Genomic DNA, 16,509 nt, shown 5'->3' on the forward strand with positions numbered 1-16,509 from the left:
AATTTTGACATGCATTTGACTGAAAGTATATGCCTATTTCAATAAGCAACAACAGCTTTTTTAGGATAGCCTATCCAATAGATAGAAATTCACCTGGACAAATGTTTGTTATTGTCTTGGTGAATGAGACATAGGTGCCCTGGTCCAGCGATTAAGAAGCAAAGCATGGTGAGTTGGTCTCTTTTCTTTGTTGATTTGAGTGCATACATGAAAATTTTGGAGAGCAATTTAGGTTAGCTTTCCATAGATCTATTTGGACAGTAATTATTTGAGTTCTGGATATTTGAAAATTTTGGAGATGCTTAGACTTGTTTATGAGAGGTTATGAACATCAAGTTGTTGCCTAGTGTTACGAACATCCAATGGCGTGATATAATCTGCATTACACGATAAATTATGAAAACCTTGAACATAATTAAGTATTTTATTACACAACATAGATGACACACACACGCTTGATTAATTAACTAAGTCTGGCTACAACATAAGCAATCCCAACTATCACTAAACAAACTAAAACTATAATGCACTTCAGTAACATAATTATTTCGTGATCGTACGCAACTAAGACAGACAAATCATTTGTCTGTTGAATATCAATAAGCTTCTCCTGCTAGCTCACTGCCTCATCATCAGCAGCCGCTACCTCAAGCGCACCCGAATTCTACACGTATGTAGCATAATCTTCCTCCCAGTACTAACCATCGCATCCATTGCCCTTCCACTGAAATTAAAGCCAAAAAATATTTAGTCAAAAATATTCAGGAAAAGCAGGTCAATTAGCCAAAATAATCAAATGCGTAAGAAACTCACATCGTGATCCAGGCACTTGTAGAAAACACGACCCTTGTTGGGTCCCTGTCTCTTGACTCGGTATTCCATCACAATCTTCTGCTTACACTTGCCGCAGATAATGAGAGGGAGTTCTGACCTCAGTCGTTTTACAACCGAACGAGAGGCCGAGGATCCGGTACCAGTTGTCATCTACTTTCTATACTTATTTTTGCAAACTAGTGTAAATTTCACATTTTCTAAAATAATATATTTAAACAAAACTAAAATTATTTATTTATCTAACTAAACCATGAAATATGTACTATGTATAATAGTAAAATACCAAACTATCAAGTGATTTTACTATTGTAAATCATCATGTGATTTTGAGCTAAAAATGACATAGAAATCATAATCAAATCCAACATATCAAGTTACTTTCTATACTTATTTTTGCAAACTATTGTAAATTTCTCATTTCTAAAGTAATATATTAAAAAAATAAAAATATTTATTTATCTAACTAAACCATAAAATGTACTACATATACTAGCAATACTAAACTATCAAGTGATTTTGATTAACTAATTTAACTTTTGTTTATCCAAACATATATGCAAATCATCATGTGATTTTGAGCTAAAAATGACATAAAATCACAATAAAGTCCAACATATAAAGTTACACATGCATCTACATCGTAAAATGAGATAAGCTACTGATAAAACATAAGAGGATTAAGTTTGTTACCTCCAAAATTGAAGAGCAACACCAATAGAGGGGGAGAGAGCAAGAACAACAGCAAGCTAAAGAACAGAGGCAGTGAGTTTGAATGGAATGGCTCAGGCTCGGGGAGGAAGAAATGAGCTGGTCTATAGGCCAGGATAATTAGTCCCGATTAGGGGGCCAAACCGGGACTAAAGATTAATCTTTATTACTAGGGCATCACCCAAACCAGGACTAAAAGCTTTAGTCCCGGCTGGTATTACCAGCCAAGACTAAAGATCCCTGCCCCGCGGACGACCGTTGGGCAGGAACCTTTAGTCCCGGGGGCAAAAAATGCCGAGGCTAATGCCAAATTGGGACATCGTTCTAAAGTCTGTTCTCTAGCAGTGATACTTTTAAAACCTCAGCTCAAACATTAGAGAAAATTATGGCCTAACACTCTTAGTTAATGGCGAAGCCATGGAGGGGCTGCAGGGGGCAATGCCCCCTAACTTTGCTATTTTTCCATTATACCCAGTGGCGGACCTAGAATTTCAAAGTTGGGCATGCCCATAGCAAGGACGAGCTCGAGCTGCCAGAGTTGATCAGGATGGATGGAGCCATGGAGGCCATTGGCCTTGGTCGAGGCAACAAGCGAGCGAGGCCGGCTGTCGATGACGCACCGAGGCAACCGAGGGCAGGCCGGTAGGGGCAGGGGCACGGGGCTGAGCCACCGAGGCTAAGTGGGTGGCCGGCGGCCCATGGCCGGTGACGGTCCAACAGAGGCATGGCGCCGTGATGGCCAGGGTCCGTGGCAGGGGCGTAGGGTAGGGCATGGGGGACGAGGGCAGTGCTTCGCTGGCAGCTAGCTACCCTAGGGTTCAATTGGCGCTCGGATTTGGTGATTTGCTTGCTCCGTCTAGTGTCTCCATGTCTGGAGGAGTCTAGCTGAGGTTGAAGCCACGAGAGAAACTTTGGGAGTGGGAAACGTCAAATGGGCCGTCGGGTGTGGGTTGGCCTATGGCCCTGTAGGTTGCTTTGCGTTTGGAATGAAATAAGAAGCAAAAAATAATGGCAACATATCAGATGCAAACCAACCAACCTATATAAACTTGGAAACTATCAATCGGGACCACTAGATGCTGATCCAATGGATGGGGTGAGGGGGTTTAAGCACAAAAAAAGGCCGACGGGTGGAGGGCTTAAGCGCAAAAAAATCCCACCTCTCACCCCATCTATTGGATCAGCATCTAGTGGTCCTGATTGGTAGTTTTCAAGTTTACACGGATTGGTTGGTTTGCACCTAATACATTGTCGAGAATAATAGAGTATCAATTTGAGACTTTAATTGTATTATACATGTATATCCATCTGTAAACGACTAATTTTTTTCCAAAAATGTTGGGTATGCCTGGGAATACCCAGGCACAACAGTGGGTCCGGCCATGATTATACCCCTTAATGATGTAACTAATCTATCATGTAAATAAAGAGTAAATGAACGCTCCCCCGATTGACATTTGTCCCTTGTAAACCTAAGTCTTGGTTTCATCATTGCTTATAGTCTCAAGCTCTGGCTTGACCACCTCTCTTGCACTCAGTATCTTCTTAATGAAGGCCTTGGGATCACCATATGCAATTTCAAATGGTTTGATCCGCTCATACTTTGTATTGATCATCCCATCAGTCACATTCACAATTTCCGTTCCAACTCCAAACTTTTGCTTATTGTTGGCACTTGTGTTCAGCATTGAAGGCATTTGAGGAGATTGGGGTTTGTTGACCCAAGTTTTTTTATCTAATGCAGCAAGTATCTAATGCTAGCCAAAAGTGAGGACTCGATCTTAGAGATAAGTAAATTACAAGAATTATGTATATTCATTCATATCGTCATGTATGAACATGTATATATGTAATCCTTGAATGAAAGGAGTATGAGGGCATTAAATTGACTAGGGTTTGGTTGGCAACTAAACTTAGGCAAGATTCTTTTGGGCTCCATATGTTATAGAGTAAAAAAAATATGGCAAGATTTTCTTAGCATGTCAAAGTATAACTCTCAATTTTTTAGCCACACTTTTTGTGGATTGCCACACTTATCTAAAGTTAGTTGTGGTGGATTGTGGCTGAGAACCAAACAACCTCTATATGTTTCTCAAACATGAGCTGCTGTCGACTTGGTATTGTCATATTGGTCAACGAGCTCCCTTAGCTTGCTGCTATATATGTCACTACTCCTTTCAAATCCCCATAATTTCGTCCTCCTGCACAAAATATCAAAACAAAAATGGTGTTGCATGAAACTCTACGATGACGTTCACGGTGCCATTGCACGAATTCACCCAAGAAAACATGCGGGTAGGAAATGATTTGGTAGAATTGAAGTTTTACATAGGTCAAGACTTACATAGCTGGTTACTCCCATATCACTTTCTTTCTGCAGTGGAGGCCCGAGGGAGTGAAGAAGACCCTCCTAAGAGCATCTCCAAGAGTTCTAAAAAACAATTGGGAAATCCATGAGTTTTCCAAGTAGCACACAAACATCGGATAATTCATATAGAATTTACGGATAATCCATATCTGCTGGATTTTGCCAACCCCGTATCTTACCACCATCCGCACATAATCAGATCCAAATCATTCGTATCAACATAGACATTAAATGATTTTCTCCGTATCTCAAAAATCGGATTTGGATTGGATCGGATCGGATCGGTACCCGCACCACTTTCACCCTACTCCTCAATCATCATTGCAAAGTCTATCGTCTTACAAGACACTAAGCTTGAATGTTCAGATTGTTCGTAAGACAGCTCCTAGTTGCATTCGCAACTATTATTTTCTGCAACTTCCCTCAAGGAACAAAAGAAGACGCACTCACACACGCCCTTGTACAGATGGTGGATGACTTTACTTCATCGCCAAGGAACTCCCCCACCGACCTACATAGAAAACTAGAAAAGAACCAGTCATTAGTGCCTAGAACTGGGCCTGAACCTGTGAAATACGTGCTGTCTGCATTTTCTAGGGCAAAAACTGGGCTCTAGGCCAACTGGACCGGTCGGCCCACCTGCCCAACGCAGTAGAACCATGCCTGGACCGCGCCACTGCCTTCAGGCGCCAACCAGACGCCGCCACCCATCCACCTGGCCGGTCAACGAGCCGCCCCCGCGCTCCTGCCCCAAATTTTTTACTATTTGGCCCTTTTTTCGAAAGTTTCTCTCAAATAGACCCCTGGCAGAAACAATTCCGGAAATGGACCCTTGGCTCGGCGCTAGAGTGAGTGGCGCCGAGCTCGGCGCCATAGTGACTGGCGCCGAGGTCCTGGGCACGGGCAAACGGCCTGCCAAGGGCTCGGCGCCAGCCACTCTAGCGCCGAGCTCGGCGCCGTAGATCTTGGTGCCAGAGTGGCTGGCGCCGAGCCACCTACATTTAACCCCGGCCCAGCCTTCTTCCCCGAGCATTCTTCCTCTTCTTTCTCCTCGGGTTTTTTTCTTGCCACTTCATCCTACCTCACGAATCGACATATTAGACCTTGAAAACCTTGATTTGATCCGTAGATCTTTGAGAGCAAGGTATACTCGCTCACCTCCTTGTTTTTCTCGCATCGATTCGGTACATAATAGTCGGATTTTTGAACCTAAAAATCATCATCACTTAGGGTTTCATTGTATCCCTCAATATATGTATTATACAACCGTAGGTTCATTGCAAGGCGTGGAAAAAGCTAGCAAACCAAGCTGCATGTAGTTATGTTATGGGTTTATTGTTGTGGATGAAATGAGAAACCCTAGGTTTAGGGTATAATGTTAACTGCTTTTGGTTCTTATAACGAAATTGATTGTATTGTAGTTATGGTTCTCATTGATATTTTGTTGTGATGTTTTTATTTATGTTTGTTAAATTACATCCTATTTGTTAGATGCAAGAAATGTTTCGGGAGGAGTTTTGGTGAAAATGGGGTCGTCCTCGAGAATTATACCTCGATGCGTCTAGCAAAGATGCCCCCGTTCCCCTGACTTTCCTGTCCCTAACTGTGATTGTGGTTTCCCGGCCCATGTTTTTCAATCGAAACATCCGGACACAGCCGCGTGTTCCTTCTACACATGTAGTCGGTTTAATGTAAGAAATTATTTATACTATCCTTTTTCTTTATTTGTTTAAGTATGGTACTAATATATTATTGTAATCTCAGTTATGTAGGACCATGAGAGGTGCTTTTTCTTTCAGTGGATCGATGGTGTAGAAAAGTTTGATCCTAGGTACCTCTTTTTCGACGATTGGTTTAGAGGGAGACATCCACGTGAGCACTTCAAGCGGTGGGTTCCACCCCCCCTAACCCTTCGGCAATGACGGCTAAGGAGAAGCACCTAGCCGCAGTTAGACGACTCGAGGAACCTCCTCTGTACGATTACAGAGATCGAGCTATGATAAACCCCGAGAATACATTGAAGTTTGTGTGTCCAAACTAGCATGAAGTAAGTGCAAAGTGTATGTGTTAAAATCTTGAGCCATATGTGTTTATGTACTAATGTCTCATTATTTAGGTGTATTCAATGGCGAAGTGTCATTTCAAGGAGTGGTTGTATAGTCCTAAGAACCAATGGCCAGAAGAACCGTGGAGGGTTAAGGAAAAGAAGAAAGAACGGGTAATCTACAAAGCACCTCCTGTCATGTGCGAATGTGGTGTAAAATCCAACTATGGCCTAGTCCCTTCGGAGCTTGGAATAGGTCATTTTTGCGGCCATATGATTGAGTATGATGAGGTTCGTTATATTTCTGGTAAACATGAAATCGTATTTTGTTTGTTTTCCTAATACATATATGATATAATATTTGTTTTGAACAGAGCACTAGGAAATGCAGTTGGGAATGTTATGATGGTCAAGCTAAGTTCTTGGATGAACTGAAGAAGAGGCAAGTAATTGCACTGAAAGAGGGGATATGGACCTGACTACTGTCAACCTATTCATTAAACATCACAAAGAAAAGATACGTGAGTTTGCTAGACAGCGCGGTATTTATAACCCGATCGATGTTGGGCTTAATAAATAAGATTGGAGAGGCGGACAATGTTAGAGGAGGAGAGGGCAAGGAATGAGGCAAGGGAGGAGACAAGAGTACAGATGCAGGTCTTGAACGAGCATGTTGCTACATTATGTGCCAGTGAGTGCTTGAAAACCTTTTTTCAGTTGCCTAGTTTTAAATGTAATATTATCGAGTTGCTAACTGATTGCTATTTTATACATCAAGGGATTGGTTGCAGCGGGGAACATGCTGCTAGAGGTGGCTCGTGCAAGGTATGAGGAGAAGAAGTTAGATGCCCATAGATCACGAGCTGGTCGCACCGTTCAATCACCGATTGTGCTGTGTGATGATGGAGACGAGGATGAGGACGACACTGGCAGACTGAGTGAGCTCATTGCTCTAGTAGAGGCGAGCATACAGGCGCAGGAGGCTGAGGACAACATAGACAGACTGGGCGAGCTCATCTCTCTAGCAGAGGCAGGCATTCAGGCGTAGGAGGCTGACGACGACATTGGCAGACTGAGTGAGCTCATCGCTCTAGCAGAGGCGGGCTTATAGGCAGAGGAGGATGACGACGCGTTCTTCACTCAGGACGCAGCGGCCACAGATGAAGCGGAGGCCGCTTACTACAAGCGATAGGCAGGTCAGAGTAACGCAGTTGAGCCTAGCCGCAGCAACAGGGTTGTAGTAGAGGACTGGTACTCAGATAATGAGTTGCTTACTTAATACGTTTCAGATTGAGGATTTGGAAGTGCATTTGCCCCTTTGTCTACTGTCGGCACTTAGTTATACTATTAATATGTTATGTAATGTGACATAGTATCGAACTTTTTATTATATGGTTGTTTTCATTATCAATGGTCTTAATATTCCGCTTAATGATACAGACTTATTTCCATATGAACACGTGCTGCAAAAAACAGTTAACGACATAGTTGTCCCACTGATCCGCACAATCCAATTGAGATCATTCGCCTGAAGATGTTCGGAGGACAACCTAGGTGCAGTACACCATCAACTTGCAATGTCATCATCTCCAAAGCAATGCAGCTCCTCCCGAGCCCTTGCAACCATATCACTAAATGAAGGCCTATCATTGAATAGCACAGGCATGCTTTGCATGTCAAGAAACTCAACATATCCATAACGATCGCTTTCAACCGTGCATCCATGATATATAGTCACTAGGTTGTCCATCTATTTCAAAAACGTAACGAAACTCATGTCCTTTAGTCTAAATTAGACGATAGATAGTATCTAACAAGTACTTTCTAACTACAAACTAAGTAATCATGATAATAACTACGTATATATTTATAGTGTACTCACTAAATAGCAAGATCATATGTAATTAACTACAAATATAACTACATATCTAAGTAGCTATCTAACTATATCTATTTACCAATGTATCTATGTTTCTATCTATCTACATATATATCTAACTAAATCAACTAACAAAGTCATCACAGTATAAATAGTAAATAACATACACCAACTAAATAGATACATTGCATATTCATATTTTTACCTTTCCGGGTCGACGGACGATGAGCGTAGGTCTAGACGAATATCTGGGCGGGCGCGCGTAGGTCGACGGACTATATCTATTTACCAATGTGCGGACGGGCGCGGCGCGGCGCGGGCACGCGCGGCACGCGCGGCGCGGGGCGGGCGTGGGCACCGTCGGGCGGGCGTGGGCGCGGGCGCGGCTTGTAGGGCGCGGGTGGGGAAAATATATTTATGCGCTCGGCGTCAGACGGCAGCTCGTCGCTGTCGCGCGATCTGTGCGCTGGGGCGGCGCCGAGCCCTGGCAGGCGTTGCCATGTGGACACGGCGCCCCGTGGCGCCGACTGCGACGGCCACTGTCGCCGGGTAGAGAGCACCGGACCGTCTCCTGCCCGTCGACCGCCTGCGTTCCCGTTGAGCCGCGGCGTGTCAGGAGCCTCGCCTGTCCCCGTTGGGACAGCAGGGACCCGCCTGGCCCACTGGCAGTCACTGTCTGGGTCAACGTCCAGCGCCTGCACTGCATGGCGCTGTTACGGTGGGGCCCGCCTACATGGTACTGTGCATGTGGGTGGGTCCCACCTAAATATGTTGATTTATTTGCGAAATAAATATATTTTCATTCCGAGCTTCAAATATAGCAAATAATATATCTGTTTCGATCATCTCGACGAGCTCTTTCGCAATGGTGCACTCCAACTCATCATTTGAGATAGTTTTATTCAGTGAAAAATTAAATATTCCTACAAGACGAAGTGAGAGCATCAAAACTCGTGGAACTTGTTAGAATCAAACCCTACAACTATAGTTTGTGATTCATTTCATGTCAATTTATGCAATAGTTGATAGTTAGATTTAGAGTTTAATGACCGTCAACATGTACCCGGGTATCATAACCCCGACAATGATATAAATGATCCTTTTTTAGGTGAATGAAGTGGCAAGTAGTTTTTCTTTTTTTTTCGTGCTGGTTTTGAATGTCGGTATGCCTAATGGGTCTGCCATCCTGACACGGCCCATCAAGCTTGATGTGGCCCAGGAAATTTCTTCTCTCTGTTTTTCTCTTTATTTCTCTCTTTCTTACTTTGCTTTGCCTTTTTTTCAAAAATCCATATGAGAGGATTCGTTCGTATATAGGGCATGTTTGCATGTCAAGCAACAGTGACTCCAGGCTGACGAAATCGTGTGTCTGGGATTGCTTGCTTGTGCCTAGCAACAAGTTCTCAAGGCTGCAAGCAAACACACCCATAGTCTTTTCTATGCAAGATACCACTCAAAGTTTATTGTGTTCATAAGCACCTATTACCCAATCTATAGTGTTCTTAACCATTAGAGCAGCCAAGTGTTTCTTTAGATTTAGGGGTTTTGTCATCAAACTCAAAAGGTATGAAGCTTCTTTGCTAAACTTTACGATAGTTTTGAAATCGACATTGTCTAGATAGAAAAAAAAAGATCGCACAACATATTTTGGTGACATAATGACTATGGCCCTGTCCGTTTCGCTGAAAAGTCAGGCTAAAGAGTACTGTTCGCTGATTTGTTGTGAGAGAAAAACACTGTACCATGGCTGATAAGTTCAAGCAAAGAGGGCATATTTTGAAATGCTCAAGTACCTTACATGTAACTGCCCAATAAAAACATATCAAATAGCAAATGGACAAGAAACCTTGATTTAACAACAGTGTATTCAAACAGCAAACACAGGGTGGACAAAAGTCTGTATATCTTCCATGTTTACATCTCTATCAATCGTGTACAATGTTAGAGCAATTCCAGCGGGGCCCCTACTTGAGCCCCAATAGCCAAATACGGGGGCTTAGGACAAAAAATGTGCTCCAACAGGGCCCCTACTCGAGCCCCGAAATTTGGCTGGGCACCCATATTCCCCCTCCAGACCCCATTCCTGTTGGCTCTCGACCTAGCCCCCAAATCCTCCCGCGCGTCTCCTCCAGCCCCGTGACTTCCTCCGGCAGGCCGTGACTCCACCTCCGCGTGACCTTCATCGATCCCCCCGGCCACAGCGAGTTGGCCACGACTCCCATGCCCGACTCCCCCGGCCACCACGAGTCGGTCGCGGCTTCCCGGCGAGCGCAACTCCACAGGGCGAGTGCGACTCCATGACGACGATCGTGGCTTCCTAGCGGGCGTGATGCCACAGCGGTGCTCTTCCCTCGGCGGGGCGGACGAGAGCCGGTGACTGCCCACAACAAGCTCCAGCTGCGAAGCTCGGCGACACCCTCCCCTCTGGCTGCTCCGCCACGCGAGCGGACCCACCCTTCCACAGCACGCGAGCGGCCCTAGCACTCCGCCAACCGCCACACGGGTGTGCTACCCCGTCGCGCAAGCGGCCCCGGCCCTCTGGCGCATGGGTGCAGGACCGCTGCTCCAGTTGAATCTATCTTCGGTCCCTGTACAGAGGAGGAAGAAAGAGGAAGAAGAAAGAGACGATGACGATCAGGTCCCATCTGTCATTCTCTACCGAAATATATTTGGGGGTCAGATTTAGGTGCTGCTGTTGTAGTTAAAGCACAAAACTGGAACCAACAAAAGTAGGGGTAGCACCCAAATCAGATTTGGAGGCCTGATTTGGGTGCCCCTGCTGTAGTTGCTCTTATAGTTATAGATCAGGCACTATCATAGATTTTAGGGCTCCTTTGGAGAATGCAGGAATTTCATAGGAATTCTATAGAAATTTTACAAGGATTTAATTCATTTTTCACGGAAAAACACTAGGAATGGAAAAAAAAAAACCCGCATTGCAAAGGGGCCTTAAACTGATGTGAGACTGAGTCTATGAGTTAACCTACGAACGAGCGGTCTAATTTTGAAGCCCTCCAGCATCAGATGGAGATGCCCGGACGTGATGTCACCCGACCAATGGGAGGCGCCCGAACACGGATCTCCGGGCCCACTCGCATAACCTCTGCAAAGTCATCCCTGTAAATGTTTAAAATTTGAGATAAGTACCTATCAACATGGAAATCAGATCCTAATTAAAATACTTGAAAGGCATGTACTTACCCGAAAAATCATTTCCCGAACCATATAAATCCACAAACCACCCCTGTGATTTCGAAAATCCAAATCTCGAGCTCCCTTCCCTCCCCCTTCCCCTCTCCACTGCGGCTGCTGCTCCAGTCGACTCTCGAAGCCTCTGTCCATCTGTCGAGCCATGGCGAAGGGAAGAGCACACCCTTCGAAGCGACCCACCCACCAACTACTCGTCGCGGCTGTCCTATCCGTCTCCATTCTCCTCCCGATGCTCGTGCCGGCGGCGGCAACCGTGGCGGTGGCGGAGGGGGACGGGGTGTCGGCGCTGGGGGGCGGGAAGCAGTTGGCGGTCGGCAAGGACGAAGGGAAGCTGGTCGCGGAGGGGGATGCTGGTGGAGGCGGGTCGGTGGAGGAGGACGAGTTCGCGGGTGGCTTCGGCTCCCTCGACAGCATGCTGCAGTGGGCGATCGGTACGGAAAACCCAAAGCCCCCTCTAATTTTGTTGTGCAATCTTTCGATTTGCTTTAGACATTTCAATTGGACAGGGAAAGATCACGTTAGTGGATCCTGCAAATCGCTGTATAGTGATAGGATGGCTTCGAGTCGATGTTGCATTTTCGGTGTACAGATTGGTTGGGTTTGGGCCTATGAAGACATGTCTGTATTTTGCTGAATTCTAATTTCTATCTCGTCCTGGTGGGGCAGGAAATTCTGATCCAGAGAAGCTGAAAGAGGAGGCGGCTGATGCGCAAAAGTTATCTGAAGGTGAACTGCTCAAGCGGCGTCAGGACATCAAGGTAAAAAAATGCTGCTTCACTGCTTCAGCGTTCTGACCTCTGGTAATTTATTATCAGCTTTATGGCCTGTTATATTGCTTCATCTTAGTTGTTTTGCTAGTCTGCATACATAAGACTCTGGCATGTTTTTCTGGAGCACTCTGGTGTACTGTACAGCTTATACCTCTAGCAGGTGACTCAGTTCTTTTGTGGTTGGACCTTGGGACATGATTCCTCTTGTGGTTGCTCTGTCATTTGGACTACCACCACATCGACGAACAAACTTTGATCTGTCACGATTGTTGTATAATTGTATTATTTCTGAATTCTCAACATCCTTATTCCTGGAGTGTCTCCAAGTTATTAGCATGTTCTTGCTAGTTGTAAAACTTTGTATGAATTGAATTTTGCTCGAGACATTTGTTTGACCGCAGGCGGTTATTGGCCATAGAAAATATAAAGCTTTTGCTATTAGTCTTTATTTTTGTCAGGACAAATTGGGCATGCAGTCTAATTGTGCACTGTCATAGTCAGGCAGCTGGTCCTTCTCTATTAAGATGAAAAACAAAGCTTAAAGCATGGTTGTACATTATGCTGATTTTTTTTTTTTTTGCAGGAGTTGATGGAGAAGTTAAAGATGCCATCAGATGCTGACTTAATGAAAATTGCAATTGATGACTTAAATAATTTTTCCATTTCACTGGAGGATCGCCAGCGTGCACTGCAGGAACTTTTAGTTCTTGTGGAGCCCATTGACAATGCTAATGGTAATTCTGCCTTTTTTTTCAGTCCATCTGTGTGCTAATTGCTGCTCTGTATATCAACCAAAATATATTTATATTCCACAGAAAACTGAGACATCTACTGTATCACCTTTAGAGTCTAGGGCTCTAGGCTGCTAACATAATGTAGCCGACTGTTTTAGACTTGTGTTAATTTTTTCCCCTAAGATCACCCATGCTTGAAGCATACAATTCACCACTTTCCAGAAAAGGCATTCTTTGAAGTGGTCACTTGCATTGCATTTCTGAAAATGGTTAGCATAACCATAACAACTTGCAAATATGTCTTTCAGGAAAGAAAACAAGGCATGACAGCATGCTCTCCTGTGTATTATTTGATATTTATGAGTGTAACTTCTTCTAAGATTTTCTGATACTATATGTTGTTCCTGCACATTCTTAGATCTTGACAAACTTGGGGTCCTCCTTCCTGTGATTCAAGAGCTTAATAATGCAAATGAAGAAATACGGACCACCACTGGCATGGGTCCTTGGTACAGCCAGTCAGAATAATGAACTTGTACAAAACCAGGTAATTGCATACATCATTGATCATTCAAGAATGCATTCTGATTCCACTATTATGCCGTTTGTATACAGTCATTATCTTGTACAAGTCTTCTGAGTAGATTCTTTCTTAGAATGCAAAATTTGCAGATTCTGATTTGTTTGGTTGGTTGCCAAGCTTTGCTATGGCAAACATTAGCCATGCCATAGTTTCTTAGGTGGAGTGTTTGGTTCACTACCACAATTGTGGTTTGCTGCTTGTTACACTTTGCCACATGTCATAGACATGTTCTTTGGCCAAATCTTGCCTAAGGATGGCAAAGAAGTGTGGTAACATGTGTAAGACAACAAAAAACCATGTTACTGTGATTAGCTTTATAACTTAATTACATGTGTTTGAAAATGATGTTGAGCCTGTGTGGCATTTCGCTCTTGCAATTGTGAATGCTTTCCCTTTTCAATCTTTTTATTGGTAATAAGGTGATCGGTAGATTTCTTACTAGCAATTGTTTCCCTCCTGTGTTTCTGCTCAGATCACAGTGGTGCCTTTCCATTGAAAGTACTTTTGAATTTTGATCATGACTTTCTGCTTGTAGCTGTGCAGTATGTCCTGATGTTACATTTAGGCATTTAGCTAATACTGACCGCTTTATCCTTGGTTAGATCCTTGGTTACTGGAGCTTTGGTGAGGTTGGTGAAGATGGGTTATTCCACATCTACAGAAGAAGCTGCAAAAGCATTGTATGCTATATCATCTTTGATCAGAAATAATGTAAATGGTCAAGAGGCATTCCATTCAGAAAATGGGAGTGCAATGTTGCAGGTAATGACAATTTTTAACTTCAAAATATGGACACAGAATTGGCTGACATCTGACAACTTCACCTGTTCTGCAGCACATATTGGTCAGCAACAATATTGATGTTAGGTTACAGAAGAAGGCAGTGTTTTTAGTAACAGATTTGGCAGACTTTCAGCTAAATTCCGGAATCGCGCAACTTCCTTTCTTGAGTGACCGTCTTTTTCTGAAATCAATAGTCGATATGTTATCAAGGTTTGACCTAGACCTTCAGGAAAAGGTAAGATTGGAATTGCTTCCAGTTCCTATTATTCTGAACATGCTTGTTGTTACCATTATTTAGCTGCGCAGTCACATTTTTTATGAAAGTTATTACTTTAGCATACTAATATTGTCATTTTACCTAAAAAAGTCTGTCAAGCTGATAATCTTGGCACTACATGCTTAAATAGGCATTTTTGGTGATGCAACAAAATTGCCTTGTCATTGGTTGTCGTTGAAGTCTTGAAGATGTGTATTGGTTTTGGAGTTATTGGCATAGGTGCATATGTTACTACTAAACTACTAGTACCTATAACACTTTGTTCATGGTTTCTGTTTTTACCAGTCTATGCAAACAACTTATTTTCTTAGGTTGTCATGCTATTCTCCTTCATTAATTTGTGCCTCAGGCACTCATTTATATCTGAAGCTCTGATTGGGAAGGTCTAGGCTACAAATGTGTCTGGGTGTTCAGAGATCGAGTGGCTACTGCACTTCATGAGATTTATACCGTCCATAAAAACTAGCTTGTTTCACCTACTTAGTTATCTGATCCTTTCCGTGCAGGTTTTATTGGCCATTAAGAGTCTACTGAAACTTTCCTCAACTGATGTGGAGGATTTTGAGTTCTATGATCTCAATAATGTACTGCTCAGACTAGGGGTACAATTGGAGGACTTGACACCAGAGGATCAAAAGGAGTTTGCTGTGGAGGTTGATGCCCTCCGGAGAGAAGTTCAAACGCTCTTCCAACAGAAGCTCAAGCAGGTACATAGTTGACCTTGTACCTTAAACTGAAGTCCAGCTCCAGCAATTTGCTAAGCTAACTTGCATTTCTTCTGCTTACAATCAGGGTAAAGCGACCGTGGCATAATATTCGGATGACCACCACAAGATTTGCCCTTCTAGATGGAAGTATAATGGATCATCTTTTGTGGGATACTACAGTTAGATGGTGGGATTGGGTTTTCTCCTTGCAGTTTTCAAGAACCATTCAGTCGGAGGGGTACGGTGGATGCACTTCGGCAAGGTTGTGTAGCATATGATGGCATGATACATGATAGGTTAGGAAGTAAGGCACGTGCTTATGATGACTCCATTTTGGCAAACTAATTATGACTCTCACAAAGTTCTGTGATATGGGCACTGCAACGAAGCAATTTTTTTCCCTTGTTCCGTTGCAGCAGTAGCTTCGTTTTGAGAACGATTGAACTTGTTGATCAGAACATTTGCGAGGAAGCTAAATTTGAGATCTCTGTGTAAATGTCTTAACAGGGGAGCAGGAGGATTGGTTCTGAATCCAGCCTGTTCGTTTGGTCGTTGTTGGTTTGGTCGTAAACGATCGTAAATTTTCCAGCCTAGAACAATATTTTTTTTTTCACACCAAATCAACCAAGTAGTAAATAATCCATGATCGTTTACGGCTTGTTGAACAGGCTGTGAACTATGTAGCTTCTGTTTGCCGTTTCACACGTGTCATATTGTAGCTAGAAGCCAAAGGGCCTTTAGAGCACCTGAGTAGGCCTAGGTTCGACTTTCAGTGAAGAGCGAATTAAAATGGTCTGGAATAAAAAAATTATATAAAAAAAACAGGTTTCGGTCATATTGTAGCTAGAAAGTGAGTCGGACAGAAGCCCGCCGCCGACCCCCCTGAACTCTTCCGTGAATCTGAATGCTACGAGCGCGGCCCACAAGCAAATCTGGCCCATGCACCGTACGAGCGAACGAGCAACTCCGTTCCCCGACGTCCGTCAGGTACGTAAGTTTTCTCTTCTTTTCTTTTTTTATTATTTCCTATTTCATTTTTTATTATATTTCTTTTTCTTTCAACGTACATTTCTCTCTTTTTTTATTTTGACTCTGAGATGCCGTTCAGGTATATTTTTATTTTTGTCCTTTCTTATTTTTCTTTCTTTTTATCTTTTATTTATTCCTTTTAAAATTTTCTTTTTGTTTCTTCTATTTCTTTTTTCCTTTTCTTTCTTTTTTCAATTTTCTTTTTCGGTGGTCTTTTATTATTATTTTTGTTTCCATTTTCTATTTTCTTTTTCTATTGTGTGTTTTTACTTTTTACTTTTTTTATTTCCTTTCATTCATTTATTTTTCTTTTCTTTTTTCTATTCTTAATTTTATGTTTCACTTTTTTTATTTACAGATACACGCGATGTTCATAAAGTATACATGTGATGTTTTTATTATGTATGTTTTGATGTCCGCGAGTTGAAATGTGATGTTCTACAATGTATTTTATGATGTTCAGTACGCATACATTGATGTTCTAGGATATATTTTGTGATGTTCGGTAGCTTTTTTCTTCTTTTTCTTCGACTCTAATTAATTACTTCATTAATTTTATTATTTTATTTTATATTTTATGATA

The 16,509-nt window shown here is 42.9% G+C and overlaps 1 pseudogene; it reads left to right on the forward strand.

Annotated features, from left to right (window-relative positions):
* Positions 1-11,113: 11,113 nt before the first annotated feature.
* On the forward strand, positions 11,114-15,406 carry LOC136552109 (hsp70 nucleotide exchange factor FES1-like; annotated as a pseudogene).
* Positions 15,407-16,509: the final 1,103 nt, after the last annotated feature.

The sequence above is a fragment of the Miscanthus floridulus genome, chromosome 4 (assembly GCF_019320115.1).
Source record: "Miscanthus floridulus cultivar M001 chromosome 4, ASM1932011v1, whole genome shotgun sequence".
NCBI classification, from domain to species: Eukaryota; Viridiplantae; Streptophyta; class Magnoliopsida; order Poales; family Poaceae; genus Miscanthus; species Miscanthus floridulus.